The 16,369-nt window shown below is 48.2% G+C and overlaps 1 pseudogene; it reads left to right on the forward strand.

Moving 5' to 3' along the window:
- Positions 1–5,331: 5,331 nt before the first annotated feature.
- Positions 5,332–10,653, forward strand: LOC132685792 (serine/threonine-protein kinase PLK1 pseudogene; annotated as a pseudogene).
- Positions 10,654–16,369: the final 5,716 nt, after the last annotated feature.

Consider the following 16,369-nt stretch of genomic DNA (forward strand, 5'->3'; position numbering starts at 1 on the left):
GGCTTCTATGAGGAAGAGCAAAATGACATTTGAGGATTTCTGTGTAAGGATTCACATAACAAATCCCCCTTGAGTTGCAGAGTTTCAGGAAAAGTTTGTCTCTGCTGACCAGTTTGTGTTCTTTTTGGCACAAAAATAACTTACGATGTCTCCCTTTCAGCCTGGGCTTCCAGAAAGCTCATAGCTAAATTCTGTACTGGCTGATGGTGGGTAATCATCTCATCTCAGGGGTCTGGGAGTAGCTGCTCACGCTGCTTCTTTATAGAGATAAATTCTCATTTGTCCTGGGCTTTCTTGGGGTATGCTTATGTTGTCACCCAGATGCCACCTCAAGCAGAGTTGAGAGGGGGTAGAAGAATTAAGATATTAATATTGTCATTCAACAGATTTTCACTGGAAACAAGGAAGTAGAACAAAGTGGCAGATTTCATTGCCTTATTGATTCCTTGTACATTTATTACTTGTGTACCAGTTTCCAGAAACTGGGTGGGGATCTGTGTGGAAAGACGAGGAGGATGGTTCCTGCCCTCAATGTGTTCCCTCACATTCTAGAATGCAGCACAAACACAACAAGTAATTACAAACATCAGATATGAACTAGCACATGATGGGAGCCCAAAGAGGGAGGCAGCTCATCCCGGGGAGGACTCTGATGGAGGAGGGGGTCTGTGCATGGGGTCCCTGCCCCTCATGGTAGGAGAAAGGTCACATCAGCCCTTTCACCAGCCCCTGTCCAAGGAGGGTAGTGACTGGCAGAAGATATGGGCACCTTCTGGGATCAATCCTGCCCCAGGGCACTGGGGGTCTGGGCTACACAGCAAGAGATTTCCTGACAGGAAGAAAAAATAGATTGAAAATGTCTCAGCTCCACAAGTCGTATTTTTAATTGATTTGAACACAGACTCTTCAATCACGGTATTAATATTTAATTGTCCTGTCAGGTCAGATCCTTCCCGGTCAGACAGTTAAAAATGGCCTAAGACTGAGGAGGAAACTAGGTGGTGGGAGAGCATGAAATGAGGGAGGTGAGATGCTGGCACAGGGAAGCGGGGGATAAGATATGAGGGCCAAGGAGGAGCAGCCTGGCCCTGGGGTCTTGACAGGAAGAATTTCTAATTCACTCTCGCTCTGTCATTGTCCCTTCATTACATACATCTGTAAGCATAGCAGCACTTGTCTACAAGGCCGTTTGGGGAGCCATGTGGGAGTTCACACAACACAGAAGCCTGTAGGGAAAATGGAGGTTTCTTCATGGGGAGGAAGCTGAGAGGCTGGTCTTTTTGGAAGGATCCACAGGAACCAAGCATTCAAGCCCTTCAGTTTTCCTAAATTTGTGGGGGTGCTGACTGGGGTTTTGGGCTCCACCCCAGCCCAGGTGAAACCTGATTTACAGGCGTGTTCTTTTGAGAAACAGTGTCCATCTTGGCTGCCTGGCATCACAGCAACATGGAAAAATGACACGAGCACCATTTTAGGTGAACACACCCTCAGGAGCAGTCAGTCAACGTCTCCATACGACTCGTTCCAAGAGGCTATTATCAGGCAGGAGAAGAGAGGGATGGGAGAATTGGCTTTCAGTTCAGCCTCTGGCTTTATTTATACGTCCTTTTTAAAAACAGAATCTGGGAGGTAAGGCCTCTCCCCCCAGAACCAGAGGGAAAATTGAGTGCCCCCAACCGGGAGGGCCCCACAGTCTTTTCTGACCACTGCCAACTCCCTCCCTGAACGAATGTCTAACAAGTCTAGATAGTTGCAGAACATCGAGATGAGGTGATGTCCTATTTTCAGCAAGCTAGAGGAAAAACTTGAGTCATCTTTAGGAAAGGCTTTAATATCGCCTTCACCTCTCTGTGTGTCTTCTTGGATTGAGGCAATGGTTCTCATGGGGGAAGAAGCATCTGCTGGAAGGTGCCTTAGGAAATGTGTGGGTGCGTTTGGTTGTCTTAATGGTTGGGTTGGGATGCTCTCAGTGTTCAGTGGGGGAAAGGGCAGAGATGCTAGAAAGGCTGAATGGCTCTGGGTGGTGTCCCCCACCAAGAACGATCCTCTGTCTTGCATGACTCCTGGGTGCCCGTTGTGTGTGTTTGAGTGGAGAATGTGTTTGGGATGATCTGAGCATAAACCTGAACTCTATTTTACTCATAAAGCATTTGTTGCACATTCTCAAATACACAAAGTTTTCCAGGAAAGCAACTGTTGTGGAAATCAAGGACGGACTGGATTTGGAGGTGGGGGGGGAGTACTTTACCAAGAGCTGTTCACCTTTTAGAAAAATCACATCCCTGATGGCAATGCCACTTGTGGTACCTGAGTTACCAGACTCACATACCTGTACCAGTCTGCATTCGCAACTGTCAGATTCACGGGAGCTTCTGTTCCTGCCCGGGGAGCATCTGATACTTTGTGCGGCTCTTAAAGTAATCACAACAAACCTTTATGTATTGAAACACACGCAATTAACATAAGCGATTTTCATTTTATTTCTCCTTTGTATTGCCATTAGGGCATTATACGGAGTTTTACAATTATGTGTAAGGTGGCTAATATTAGTTTAATATCAGGAATATAAAAGGGGAATTATAGAATATTTGTTTTTGGCAAGAGGCATTGGTTTTGATCTAGGTTCTAAACCAAGCTTGAGGTTACTGGTTTAGGTTTTATTTATTTATTTTTTTTTAAATGTTTTTTTTTTTTTTTTTAACGTTTATTTATTTTTGAGACAGAGAGAGACAGAGCATGAACGGGGGAGGGGCAGAGAGAGAGGGAGACACAGAATCGGAAGCAGGCTCCAGGCTCTGAGCCATCAGCCCAGAGCCCGACGCGGGGCTCGAACTCATGGACTCACAGACCGTGAGATCGTGACCTGAGCTGAAGTTGGATGCTTAACCGACTGAGCCACCCAGGCGCCCCCTGGTTTAGGTTTTACAACAGAAAACATCTTGAGAGAAGAACCAAGCAGGTGGTTTGTCAGGTATCAGACTCCCTGAGTCACATGCTACTCTGAGGCTCAGATGTTTCTGAGAACACAACCGTCTGCAAGCATTAGGCAGCTCATGGGAAAGAGTGAAGGGTCGGAGAAGCAAGAGCGCAAGGGTCCTGTGGGGCACCTTGGGGCACCTAAGTCACAAACCGGGACTTAGCTCCTGCTGACTGCTGCCTGCAGGAGTGTAGGCACGGTGTTGCTAGAGGTTTTTTTTTTTTTTTTTTTCTATTGGAAGCTGGCAAGCTGACATGTTGGCAGTTGCATTAGGTAGGGTAAGGCTAGTCTGCTCTAACAAAGGGAGCCAATACAATTGTCTTAAGGAACCAGGATGTTGATTTCTTCTGCAGGTCATGGTCAAGGCAAGGCCACAGCCCCCTCTGGGTGTCAGCAAGGAGAAGAGGGGAGAAGGCGTGGAAGAGAGTGTGTGAAGCATTATTAAGGTCCGGGCTCGGAAGTGGCCCATCTCAGTTCCACTGTGCCCATTTGGTGGGCAAATGTACAGCCATTGTCCTGCTGTAACACGGCCAGTGACCGCCAGTGTACCTCATTTAAACTTTTTAAAAATACATCATGTGGACCAATGCAGTACGGACCACATGGCTGGACTTGGCTCAAAGACTGCCAGTCCTGCCCTGCTGGCATTTATCATTTAGTCGGGGATTTAAGTTCCACACACAATTCACAATAGAGGAGGAAGGAGGAAGGTGGGTGACACAGGGTATTTAAGTTGGTGCAGGAGTGGCAAAGTCAAAGTAAACACTCTTAGATTGGAGGACAAGAATAGACCTTGAATGCTGGCAAGGGAGTTTTTGTTGAGGTTACCTGCCCCGCCTCAGGAAACCTTTCCTGACAAATCCCTCGGGGCCAGCCTCGGTGCTCCTGCGAAACACTCCTGATGAAATGCCAATCGCACTGACTTCTTGTCTGTTTTTGTCTTTCCATCTAGGCTGCAGTTATATTTTGCTCACTGTTATAGCCTCAGGATCTTTCAGACTCACTGGAATATGGTAGTTGCTCAACAAATACTTGATGAATGACTGAAAAACATCCTCAGAGCAGTGGACAATGAATGCATATTAGAGTCTGTGTGAGGCAACATCACAGTGTTTTGGTAGGAAGATTAATCTTGCTATCTTGCTTAGAAGGCCTGAGTAGCAGGACACAGAAAGACTGGGTTGCTTGCGAAGCACGCGGTGAGCGGGAGCAGAGATGTCCTGTGGGAAGGGATGGGCTTGGAAAGGCTGATGGATTTGGTGGGGGGTGGGGGTGGGGCGCAGTCTGAGTGAGGAGTGGAGAATGAGAAACTCTTGATTCTGGTGTTGACCTTCCCGTCTGAAACAGCACCAACAGAGGAGGCCGCTGTACCGGTCAGCCTGGGAAGGCCTGAATGGCGGAGACAGCAGTGAGCAGTGAGCCCTCGAGGGCTCTGTGTGCTACCGAATGGAGTTAAAATAGAAATGCTAGGAGAGGCATCTGGTTTAAGGAAGCATTTACGATGGGCTTTGAGGCCCGGCTAACATGAATACTCTGAAAAGGCAGCTCAGCTTCATTAATTGGCCAGGAATACAGTAAGAGTCCAATAAGTATTTTTATGAATGAAAGAATAAATTAAAAATGGGTGGATGGATGGATGGGTGGATGGATGGCTTTGGTTTGTATTAGACTCTTTGGAAAAATGATGAAGAAGACGACTGAGGATTCTTCCCAAGTTAGAAAGTTTTTGGTTGCTATGTCAGGCCTTGGCCTCTCGAGGCAGTTGAAGAGACACATAATCTCTGAGGAACAGGATTCTGCTGGACGGGATGGGGGGTTCAGGGAAAAGTCAGGTCACCTCTTCCCTGAGCCAGTGATCTAGCTGGATCTCGCCCCTGTGGCCAAGGATCAACCCAACTGCCAACCTTGTCAGTCACACCAGCCAGGCTGGGAAGGCTTCCGCACCACCAAATGTTGGCAGCCGGCCCTAGCATCCGCTGTAACATCCTCACGGTGGTAAAAGCCACAGGTCTTCCATTGTGTGCAGGCGAGGGAGGCTGCGGATGGGGGCCCCAGACAGAGAGCAGATACATATGAGAGGAGGCAGCCTCCACAATCAAACAAAGGCTTGGCTGTGTTAGAGGATCCCTCAGGGAGTCAGACATTCAGATGATCAGGCTTGAGTTAAGGAAAAAGCTTTCTCTGCAAATAGAGCAGGTGCCCGGAAGTCGGAGCACCAACTCAAGATGCTGTGGGAAGCAAAATTGAAAGGCCCAGGGTGGCTGGTAGTCAAGGTCATGGTGCCACCAAGCAGGCCTCGGGAGCTAGGGGTGAGGAAGAATTGGGCTTGGTTTTAGTCCCTGGACAAGGAGGCTATGAATGTGGCTGGAGGTAAAGAAGAGGCAGAGGATAATCGTGTTGAAGGAGAACTTAGAGATGAGAGGTCAGAAGTCTTGGGGTTTAAATTCAAACTTTACCAATTAGCAGTTGACCGTGAGTACATTTCCTTCTTTGTGCCCTCAGTTTTGCACCTGTTCTGCTCTGGCGCAGGATTGTTGAAGATGGCAGAGGAGAAATGGACGTGCCCAGAAGAGGAGCAGAGCCCCACACCACTGTGAAGGGCTTGGGCATCAGCGATCATGATTTCTCTGCATCTCCTCACTGTGCTCAATGAATATAAAACAGCAGCAGTTCCCAGATCAGAGACCCCACCCTGAAATATTCCCCACCAAAGTCAAGCAGGCTGCAAATAACCTGAGGGAGCAATGATTTCCCCTCCCGAAGCCCTCGGGATCAATTAGAACTAATCAAAGATTTGGCCCAATAATTATAAATTGGAATTGATATAAAGTACTTCACTTCCAAACACCTCATTCTTCCCAAAATGATGATTCAAATAATTGACATTCTGAATGAGACTGAAAAATGTGCTTTGGGAAGAAGATGAGACTCCTTTGCCGAACAATAGATTCAGTATTTTTGGAATGACTGAGAACAACAAAGATAAAATACCCAAACCTACCTCATGAGTCAGTCAAGCTAAAAAACCAGATGTTGCCATTATCCAAGTTAAGCGAACAATGCTTTCTTAATTATTTGTTCTAATCAGTCAAAGGTCAGCATGACCTAGGATCTGACTCTAAGTCTGCCGAAGAGAAAACACTTTAAAATTCAACTTTTGGGTTTATGGTAGGTGCTCAATAAATATTTGTAGGATGAATGAGTGTGTAGGCTAAGAAAGCATTCATTGAAATAGGTCCTATAAGATCTAAGAGCAAGGGCTGGGAGGCACCCCTTGGCACCCTTGGCACTTGTCATTGGGCCCTGCACTCACACAAACTCAGGGCATGATGGGTGGGGGAAAGATCAGTTATTATGATCACATTCATCATTTATAAAAATCAGTAATACAAATTTGTCCTGGAAAATAGCTGAATAGTTATTTATTTATTTACTTATTTATTTAAAATGTTTATTTATTTTTGAGAGAGAGGGAGAGACAGAGAGACAGAGAGAGAGAGAGAGAGCATGAGCAGGGGAGGGGCAGGGAGAGGGAGACAGAGAATCCCAAGCAGGCTCCTCACTGTCAGCACAGAGCCCGACTTGGGGCTCAAACTCACTAACTGTGAGATCGTGACTTGAACAGGAGTTGGATGCTTAACTGACTGAGCCACCTAGGCACCCCCGCTGAGTATTTGAAGTAGGTCTCTCCTGCATCCTGAAATCTTGTTACTGTAATTACCCAAATCAATTCAACATCTACTGAGAAAGAGTGCAGATTGTTCAAGGATGAGAGGGAGCCATTCCTAATTCCCTGAGAATGGCAGTCTAGGTGGTGGTGGAGTTGGGGCCAGGGGCCCCAGAGGCTGGCAGAAGAGCTGGCTCTGGGCGTCAAACAGGCATGACACTCCCCCCAGGTTGCTGCATCTTTCAATTATCGTAATACTTTCGAGAGTCACCCACGTTGCTTTATCAGTAGTTATCCAACTAGCATTCCATTATATGGATATACCACCGTATGTTAAACTGTTTGCCAGTTGATGGGGATTTGAATAGTTTCTACTTTTCAGTGATTTGAATAGAGCTCCTATGAGCATTAAGAGTATAAGTCTTTGTGGACATATGCTTTCCTTTCTCTTGGGTAAATACCTAAGAATGGGATTGCTGAGTGAAATGGTAAATGGATGCTTATCTTTATAAAATTCTGCCAAGTGTGTGCCATACCATTTTTTGCACCCCCATTGGCTATGTATGGAAGCCCCCATTGTTCCACACTCTTGTCAACACTTGGTGTGGTCGATTTATTTAACTTTATTTAACTTTATTTATTTATTTATTTATTTATTTATTTATCTATTTATTTATTTATTTTAGTTTTAGCCATTCTGGTAGCTATGTAGTGGTATTTCATTGTGGTTTTAATTTGTATTTCCCTAGTGACTATTGATGTTGAACATATTTATCAAATGTGTACATATATTATATACAGCCTTATCAGATATATGCTTTACACATATTTTATTGCAGTCTGTGCTTTATATTATCATTTTTCTTACCACTATCATTTGAAGAGCAGGGTTTAAAATTTTTGATGAAGCCTAATTTATCAATTTTTGCTTTGATGATGCATGATTTTTGTGTTCTGGCTAAATATCTTTACTTAATCCAAAGCTGTAAAAGCTTTACCCTTTGTTTTTCTTTCAGAAGCTTTACAATTTTCTTGCATTTAGTACTAGGATCCATTTCAAGTTCATTTTTGTGTGTGGTCTGCAGTAAAGGTCAAAGTTCATTTCATGAATATGGAGGTCCGATTATACCAGCACAACTTATTAACCATAGATGTGTGGACCCATAGCTGGACTCTTACTCTGTTGCACTAATCTATCTCTACTTGTGTGTCTTTACTCTGTGTGTGTCCAGGACCACATTGTCTATTTTTGTAGCATTATGTTAAGCCCTCAAAGTTGAAAAACAACTTTGTTTTTTTTGAAATTGTTTTTCCTAGATCCTTTGCATGTCTATATAAATTTTATAATCAGTTTGTGAATTCCCATACAAAAGCCTATCAGGATTTTGATTGAGATTACTTGAACCTATATAGGTATTCATTTTGATAAATTAGATGAATACCGTTGCTAACTGCCACTGATTTTTGAAACAAGCTTTGGCATTTCAGTAAACTGGTCAATTTTCAACTAGGCTGAGGGTTGAGGAGCCTATGAATCTCACCGTCTCTTCCAATCCTAGGATGCAGTGAGATGAGGCATCGCTGTGGTGATAGAAACACCACCCTGGAATGTACCCAAGGCTCCAGGGACCACCATTTTGTCCTGAGAGGAAAGCCAGCCTCCTCCTTCAGGGGAACTGTGTGTCTGCGATGGTGAGGCACAACCTCACAACTCAGGCCCAAGACCAGCTGTTTTAGGCATTTCCAAACAGCCACCCTTCCCTTGTTTGTCCAGAGCAAAGTTCGTGTGGTTTTGGAAAAGTAGTCTTACTCAGAGCCCAAGAACACCACAGGCCCCAGGAAGAGAGTATTCTGGGAAGGGGTTGAGGAGAGGCGCTGAGAAAGCCAGGGCGGAGGCACAATCTTCTGGAAGCATTGCCACCACGAGTGGGAGGTCTTCCAAATGGAATATCCAGATCTGAGGCTACGATTGCCGCATGGCTCCCCTGGGGCGCACCCTCAGAAAGCTGCAGTTCGGCGGCAGAATTGTTGCCTGTTCTTTATACTGTGAATTGTTAGCAGCTTCTAAATAGACCATTCATTTTTCCTTTTAGCACAGAAGGGTCTCACAACTCCAACTACCACCACAGGCTTGAGTATTTCAAGTCAAAACATTCCCCGAACCACAGCCCTCGGGTGAGATGCAGGGCTGGCCAAGAGTTTGGAGTAAAAACAACCCCCCACCAGCCTGGAAATCACTGGGTACACAGGAGGCTGGGGCACCTTGCTCGCATGGGCTGGGAGCCTGAGCATTTTACCAGAGTTAATCTGATAAGGCTACCTTCTCTACCTGCCTCCACTTCCCCTCTGCCCCAGGAAAGAAACCCATTCCAGGACCTGGATCCCAGGGGGAGTGGGGTGTGGGGCACAGAGTGGGACAGCCTAGGGCACCTGGAGAACCTGAGCCATTCCCTCCTTAATTATGGAAAAAAATAAAAGAGGCTTTTGTAACCACCGCCCCCCCCCCCCCCCCCCCCGCCCCCGAACCCCTGCGGCTGGGTTTGAATCAGGGAACTGCAGATCAGTGCCAAGCCTCAGCTCAGAGCCTACTAGGTCCGCTGAACAACTCCGGGAACAGCAGTGCGGTGGCAGCTGCAGGGAAGCCAGCCCCAGTCAACCCGGCAAAGCCGGGATCCCAGCAGTTTCGGCTCCTGGGGCCTTGGCCGCAGCCCAGCTGGTGAAGGAGATCCAGGAGGTCTTAGTGGACCCTCGCAGTGTGTAGGTTGCTTTGTGGGAAAGGGTGGCTTTATCAAGTGCTTTGAAATCTAGGTCTCAGACACCAAGAAGGTATTTGCAGGCAAGATCTTGCCGAAGTCGCTGCTGCTGAAGCCGGTCCAGAAGGAGAAGACGCCCACGGATATTGGCATTCACCACAGCTTCGTCCACCAACACGTCATGGGCTCCATGGCTTTTTTGACTACAACAACTTGTGTTGGAGCTCTGCTGCTGGAGATCTCGGGGGAGGAAAGCACCGAGCGAGCCTGTGGCCCGCTACTACCTGTGGCAGATGGTCCCTGGCTGCCACCACCTGTACCGAAACTGGGTTAATCACTGGGACCTCAAGCTGGGCTAACTCCTACTCAGTGAGGATCTGGGGGCGAAAATAGGGGATTCTCACTGGCAACCAAAGCCGAGTATGACAGGGATAGAAGGAAAACCCTGTGGTGCTGAGCCAGAGGGCACACTTTGGAAATGGACACGTGGTCTATTGGATGAGTCGTGTATACCTTGTCAGCGGGCAAACCACCTTTTGAGACTCTTGCCTAACGAGACCTCACAAGAATGAATACACTATTCCCACGCACATCGACCCCATGGCCACCTCCCTTGTTCACAAGATGCTTTGGACAGATCCCACTGCCTGTCAGACCACTCAAGAGCTGCTCCATGATAACTTTTTTTTTTTAATGTTTATTTGTTTTGGAGAGAGACAGAGAGAGAGCAGGGGAGGGGCAGAGAGAGAGAGGGAGACACAGAATCCAAAGCAGGCTCCAGGCTCTGAGCTGTCAGTGCAGAGCCTGACGTGGGGCTCGAACTCACAAACCTGGAGATCATGACCTGAGCCGAAGTCGGATGCTTAACCAACTGAGCCACCCAGGCGCCCCTCCATGCCTAGTTCTTTACTTCCTGCTACATCCCCACCCTTGTCCACACCTGCCTCCCCATTCCACTGAGGTTTTCAGTTGTTCCCAGCAGCCTGGACCTGAGCAACGGGAAGCCTCTCATAATCCTCAGGGAAGGCGATGAAAACCCCAAGCCCCACCCCCCCGGGAAAGAGGGACTCGTGATCCGGGGTACCTGTGAGGTGGTAGTCTGCCACCCTGGTGACACGTGTGAACAGCATGACGGCCGAGTGGTTACAAGCCAGGCCTCTGGGTCAGATGCCCTGATCCTGGCACTAGCACTTCCTTGCTGTGTGACCTTGAGCAAGTCACTCAATCTCTCTGAGGCACAGTTTTCCTCGCTGTAAAGTGAAGAATCAGCAGTTACTTTATAGGGGTTATTGGGAGGAGTTGGTGAGGAACATTTTGTCACTGGTCAATGAGTGGCAGTGACAATTCAAAGGTGGAACACTGGGATCCAAATGACAGCTTTAATGCCCCACTTCCCTGGAATGATGCCGACTCTGCCGGTGTTTGAGAGACTCGGTTTCTACCAGGAAGCCCATCTCACCTGGGACTTGAGGGTGGGAACTCAGTGCTGACCACAGCCAGGTTTTAATGTAGGAAGAGGCTTCATTTTATGCTGGGGTCCTCCTACTTATTGCGAGGACCCCATCTATTTGCTTATATATCAGAAGATCCTCAAGCTTTTTCCTTCCAATTGTGTGTCTGTGGTGGAGAGAGGAGAGGCGGGAGAGGGGAGGTGTTTGAGGCCACCTCTGTGACCCCTGGCAGGAGCCAGAGGGGGCCTGGGGCACCAGAATACCACTGCATCAGCAGAGGCACAAATACCGGACAGATTATCCCAAGGATAAAAGAGGATTTAGGGTGACTTGATTTAAAGCTTCCCTTTCTCCTTTTTTGGGCAAAGCCCTGGTAGTTGGGTGGGACTGAAAACAGACAGGGCCTTGTTAGGGACTTGAACTTGCGTGTGTACAATGACAGAGTTTCAGAAAGGGATTTCTCCTTCATATGCCCCTCCGGTCATGTGGCATCCAACCCGATCTTTAAGTGTAAAACTCCATTTGTATTCCAGTGTGATTGTCTCCTGGGGGCTCCAGCCTTGGTTTGCAGCCAATGAGAAACATTCAGGGGGGCCATCAGCTGACAACACAAGACTGTGGGGAACCGGCCAGCATCCCTCTCAGCGTCCTCACCACACGGCTGGGCCCCTGGGGGGCAGGGTGATGGCGGATCTGCCTCTACAACCACTTTTCACTGGCTCTTCTCTGTGTTGGTGGTATTCACGGCTGCCAGTCCCTGGTAGGGACAGCAGAGCATGAGAACCTAGCGTCGGGTCAATTACCAAGTGTCCAGCATACCAATGACCAGAACCGTGTGAACAATTGGGGCAAGTGTTTGAAATTCCAGCCGTGAGCCCGGCTGTTCCATGTGGGGACAGGCATATGTCTTGGGTAACATCCCAGCTGGCAGTTTCCAAATTCTCCAGGAATTCAACTTCTGCAGCCCCCAGCTATAATAATGATAACAAGCCCCACCTCCTGCCCCACTAAAGGCACAGGGCATATAAATGCTGCTTTTCTGTTTATTCAGCTCAGGGGCTCCACGGAGAGGGCAGCACTCTTGCCTTCAGTCCCCTGAGACCAGGGACTCCTGCACACAAAGGCTTTCCTCCAGGCAGGGATCAGTTTTCCCTGAAGTTTGTCCATTTGGGGGGGAAGGGGTTCATTTCCCGGATGCTGTGTTCCAGCCTGAATACACCTCCCACAATGAGGGGCGTCCCGAAGGCTGAGGGGCAGCAGCTCAGGGTCCGGGTAAAGCAGGGGCTGGCTGAGGCTGCTGCTTGAGATTAGCCACGAAGGGTAAACTTCCTGCCCTGGAGGGCCGGGCGGCCAGTGGAGGCGGCAGCTTTCCCATCGGGGTGTCTTCATGAAATTCTCTTTCTTTGGAACAATTGAGCAAAATCGTGCCTGGAAACCAGATGGAACCTGGAGGCCTTTTCCTCGCTTGAGTGCTTCATCGTCCAGGCGTTGACTCATTCTCTTGTCCCATATCAACAAGAGGGACGCCCTTTCTGTGTCATTGGGGAGTCCCCACCCATTCTCCCACTTGCCTTGCTCATTCTCCCCATCCAGAATGATCGCAGAGCTTTTTTTCCCCCCACCCCGAGTGCTCACAGCCTTGGAGTGTGTGTGTACAAACCGGCCCGCTACTGTTGTTTAACTCCTAAAGGGCAGGGTTTATTTTGTTCAGTTTTGTTTGCTGGTGCCCAATTCAGTGGCATGCTGTGTAGACACATGGTTCTGGAATCCTCCCTGTACCTCACAGTTGCCTGGGGAGATATTTAAAAATGCTCAGCCCCACTCCCAGAAACCCTGATTTAACCGACCTGAGGTCGGGTGGTGATGGGCTGAAAAGCTCCCCTGGGGTGATTCCAGAGTGCAGCCATTGTTGAGATGTCCCCAGAGTAGAGTATCAATAAAAACTAGCCTTAGAATGACCGAGTCAGACAGCTTTGCCCAAGTAGCACTTTCTCTTTTATTTATTATTTTTTGAGGGAGGGCTGGATTCTCAACCCCTATCACATCTTGCATGTGTTCACTGTTTGTGACATTTATTTGAGCCATAAAACTCTCGGGGAACCAAGTTCTGGAAGGCTACTGGCAGGCATTTGTCCTGTGATGTTTGGAACTGCACTGAATATCTCCCTACATCTTATGAAATTCCTGCCTCCGACACACAGGATTCTCTCACCCATCCTCTGGGTTCATTCCATGCCTATCAAACCTCTTCCTCAACGTTTTCTAGACTGCAGGCCACACCTTCTGAGACTTGGTGGCAAGTGGTCGTGGGCTATTCTGAGGGGCTATGTGAGAGGTCCCAGGTGGGCCACACAGTCCCGGAGGGAGACCCATGTGGACAGGGTATTTTGTGCCAAATTGGAACACGCCCAGGGCCGGATAGAGTCTCACCCACGGCAAACGTGAGAGAAGTGGAATCAAAAAGTGAGGGTTGAGCCATTGCCAGGAGCTGAGGGGCTTCAAGGGAAGGCACAGTCCGGATCCGCCATCTATATGGGAAGGCTGGAGCGAAGACCATAGAAATGTGAGATGAAGAACACATTTGCCGTGCTACCAGAGCTCCTGGATCACTCATGTGTCCCTTTAAACATGATGAAATATTCCAAGTACACAGAAGAGTCTTTAGAGAATACCGTCCAAATAACACGGATACCCTATCTCCCCAAGTTTGCTTCAGCCATTTTTTTGTTAAGTAGACTCCATGCCAAGGCAGGGCTTAAACTCACGACCCCAAGATGAAGACCTGAACTGAGATCATGAGTTGGACCCTCAACCAACTGAGCCACCCAGGTGCCCCATCTTCAGCCAATTTTTAAAACGTTGTTAACCCTCCTCAGCACCATTTCCTTCCCTCTCTTCATACTCTGTTGCAATTGGTCTTTGTCTCTCCCATGCATGGTACTATACATGTCAGTATCCACACGTAATATACGACATGGTTTTGCAAGCTTTCCAAGTTTATATGCGTGTCATCATATGGTATCCTCTGAATGTTTTTCACTCACTGTTTTTGAGGCTTATCCATGTTGATACAAGATTGACTGCATTACTATTTATTTGTCCTTTCTCTTTTTGATGGGCATTTAGGACTGTGTCTAATTCTTTTCATTAGAAATAATGCTAAACATGATGTGGAATGTCTACTCTGGTACAAGTGTACTTGTGCACAGGTGTTCCACTCTCTCCCTGAATGCCCTTCTCCATGACCATTGCAGCTTTCAGACCCACTGGCCACCCACACTGGGCTCTGCTATGGGCTCAGCCTTTCTCAGCACTGGCGATTTGGCTCTCAGTCAGTGAGTGTTTGCACTTGGCCTGGTCGCTGGGCACTTGGTGACCTAGTCTGACACCAGAACTCTCCATGGCTCAAGTCTCAGGGCTTCCACCCCAAACCCCACCACCATCTGGCCCATCCTGTAAGGGAGAGTTCTTTTTGTCCGGAAAGACTGGTGTATCTTGGAGCCATGAAGCAGGCTCTCATGCAAGTGGTCCATTTTAGCTGGACCTCAAAGGAAGTTCAGTTTACGGTGATAGGGAAAAATGAAGAGTTTTCCAGACGAGGAGAGAGCAGGAAGCAGAAGAGAATAAACACGACAGGGTAATGTAGGGGCGAAGACCCGGCAAAGAGCGGACAGCCCTGTGGAAGCTGGTTCTGCTGGGGAGCAGGCAGCTGCATTTGTAATGCAAGGTGAGTGGAGGGAGTTAAAAGCTTCATGTCTACCTCCCGATGACTCTGTGTGAGCATTCTGGCAAGAAGTGGTGGATGGGCATTGTCAGTGGCAGGGTGATGGTGGCAGGGAGAACCCTGGGAGAAGCACCCATCCCCCACAGCCATCCCCTGGACCAGCCCCGAGCTTCAGGATTGCTCACTCCTAGCCTTGTGGTCTGCCGCCTTATTTTCTTCCAGCCCACTGAGAGTTAAGGCTCCGGGAAGCCGGGCCTTCTTCCGGGAATTTAAGGCTTCCGGGAAGCCGTGGCTCACAGGCCACTTCTCACCGCTCTGGCCTCGATCTGAGAGAACTTGGGCAGCCACACGCGGGGTTCAGCCCAGCAATTACCAGGGACCTGGAAGCTGACGTTGCTACCGAAGGCGTGGAGAGTGGACACCAAGGGGCAGTCTAGAGTCCTGTCAGCTGGACTCCTCTTCAACTTGAGGTTCAAAAGAAGCTCCCAAAGCCCCACTCTGGGGCACAGGAGAGAGGAGACCAGCACATGTGTGGGGAGGGGTGGAGCAGGGTTGGGGTTAGGGTGCTCTTTAAGCTTGGCAGGCCTTGTGATTTCCTTTTTTTTTTTTAATTAAAAAATTTTTTTTAATATTTATTATTTATTTTTGAAAGAGAGAGAGAGACAAAGCACAAGTGGGGTGGGGTCAGAGAAAGAGGGAGACACAGAATTTGAAGCAGGTTCCAGGCTCTGAGCTGTCAGCACAGAGCCCAAGGCAGGGCTCTAACTCATGAACCATGAGATCATGACCTGAGCTGAAGTCAGACACTTAACCGATTGAGCCACCCAGGTGCCCCTTGGCCTTGTGATTTCAAATGAACTTCCACAGGAAGAAACAGGCTCGTTGTGTTTGAAAGAATTTACCCTGAGCAGAATCTTGGGCTTTTGCCTTGTTTGACAGCCCATAACACTCGCCTGTAAATCTGAACTTCCAGCTCTACTGCTTGCAGGAAAAAACCTGGGAATAGTTATCAACTCCTTCTCCTTGGCAGGCTGTCATCCTCCCACGCACCACCTCCACCCCAACTTGCACCTCCACACCATTAGGAAATCACAAGGCAAATATTCCCAAGGGCAAGGGTGGAGGGCAGAAGGCTGGCTGGGCTGGCTGATGGACCAGCATCAGACGTGAACAGGCTGATGCATCAGGGAGGACAGAGCCAAGGGCAAGTGCTTTTGACTTCATGCTTGGAGGCTGTGTGTATGTGTATGTGTGTGTGTGTGTGTGTGTATTTCTCTTTGGTAGAGCCTGAAAGGCCAGTGTAGTTGAGAGAATCGATTTTTTTGAGCCTCCCATACGTGACAGGTACTCACTGTGTTGGAGGCGGGCAGGAGAGAGACTGTAAGGTACCTGCCTCATTTTTCGTGCTGCTTCTCCTGCATTTGACTTTGAAGAGGGCCATTCTGTAAGTCCTCATGTCCCTGCCCCCCTATTTGGGAGACCCCAGTGCCTGGCATACACTGTGCAATGAACACACATGGGCTGGCTGAGTGCCTTCATGAAGCAGGTGGTTGTTCATTGAATGTTTACTATGGGATCTCCTCAGATCAAACCTATGAGAAAAGTGTCATTTTTTACTGATGAGGTGCACTAGGTTCAGGAAGGTTAAGTGACTTGTCCAAGGTCTTGCAGCTAGGAAGTCATGTGTGTGCGCATGTATGTGTGTACTGGGGAGAGTGAGTGGAGACATACAAGAGATTTAAAAGGCTCATGGCATGATTTTTTATTATTGCTCATTCTTGCACCTTCATCAAACCC

The sequence above is a fragment of the Panthera onca genome, chromosome F1 (genome assembly GCF_046562875.1).
Source record: "Panthera onca isolate mPanOnc1 chromosome F1, mPanOnc1 haplotype 2, whole genome shotgun sequence".
Taxonomy (NCBI): Eukaryota; Metazoa; Chordata; class Mammalia; order Carnivora; family Felidae; genus Panthera; species Panthera onca.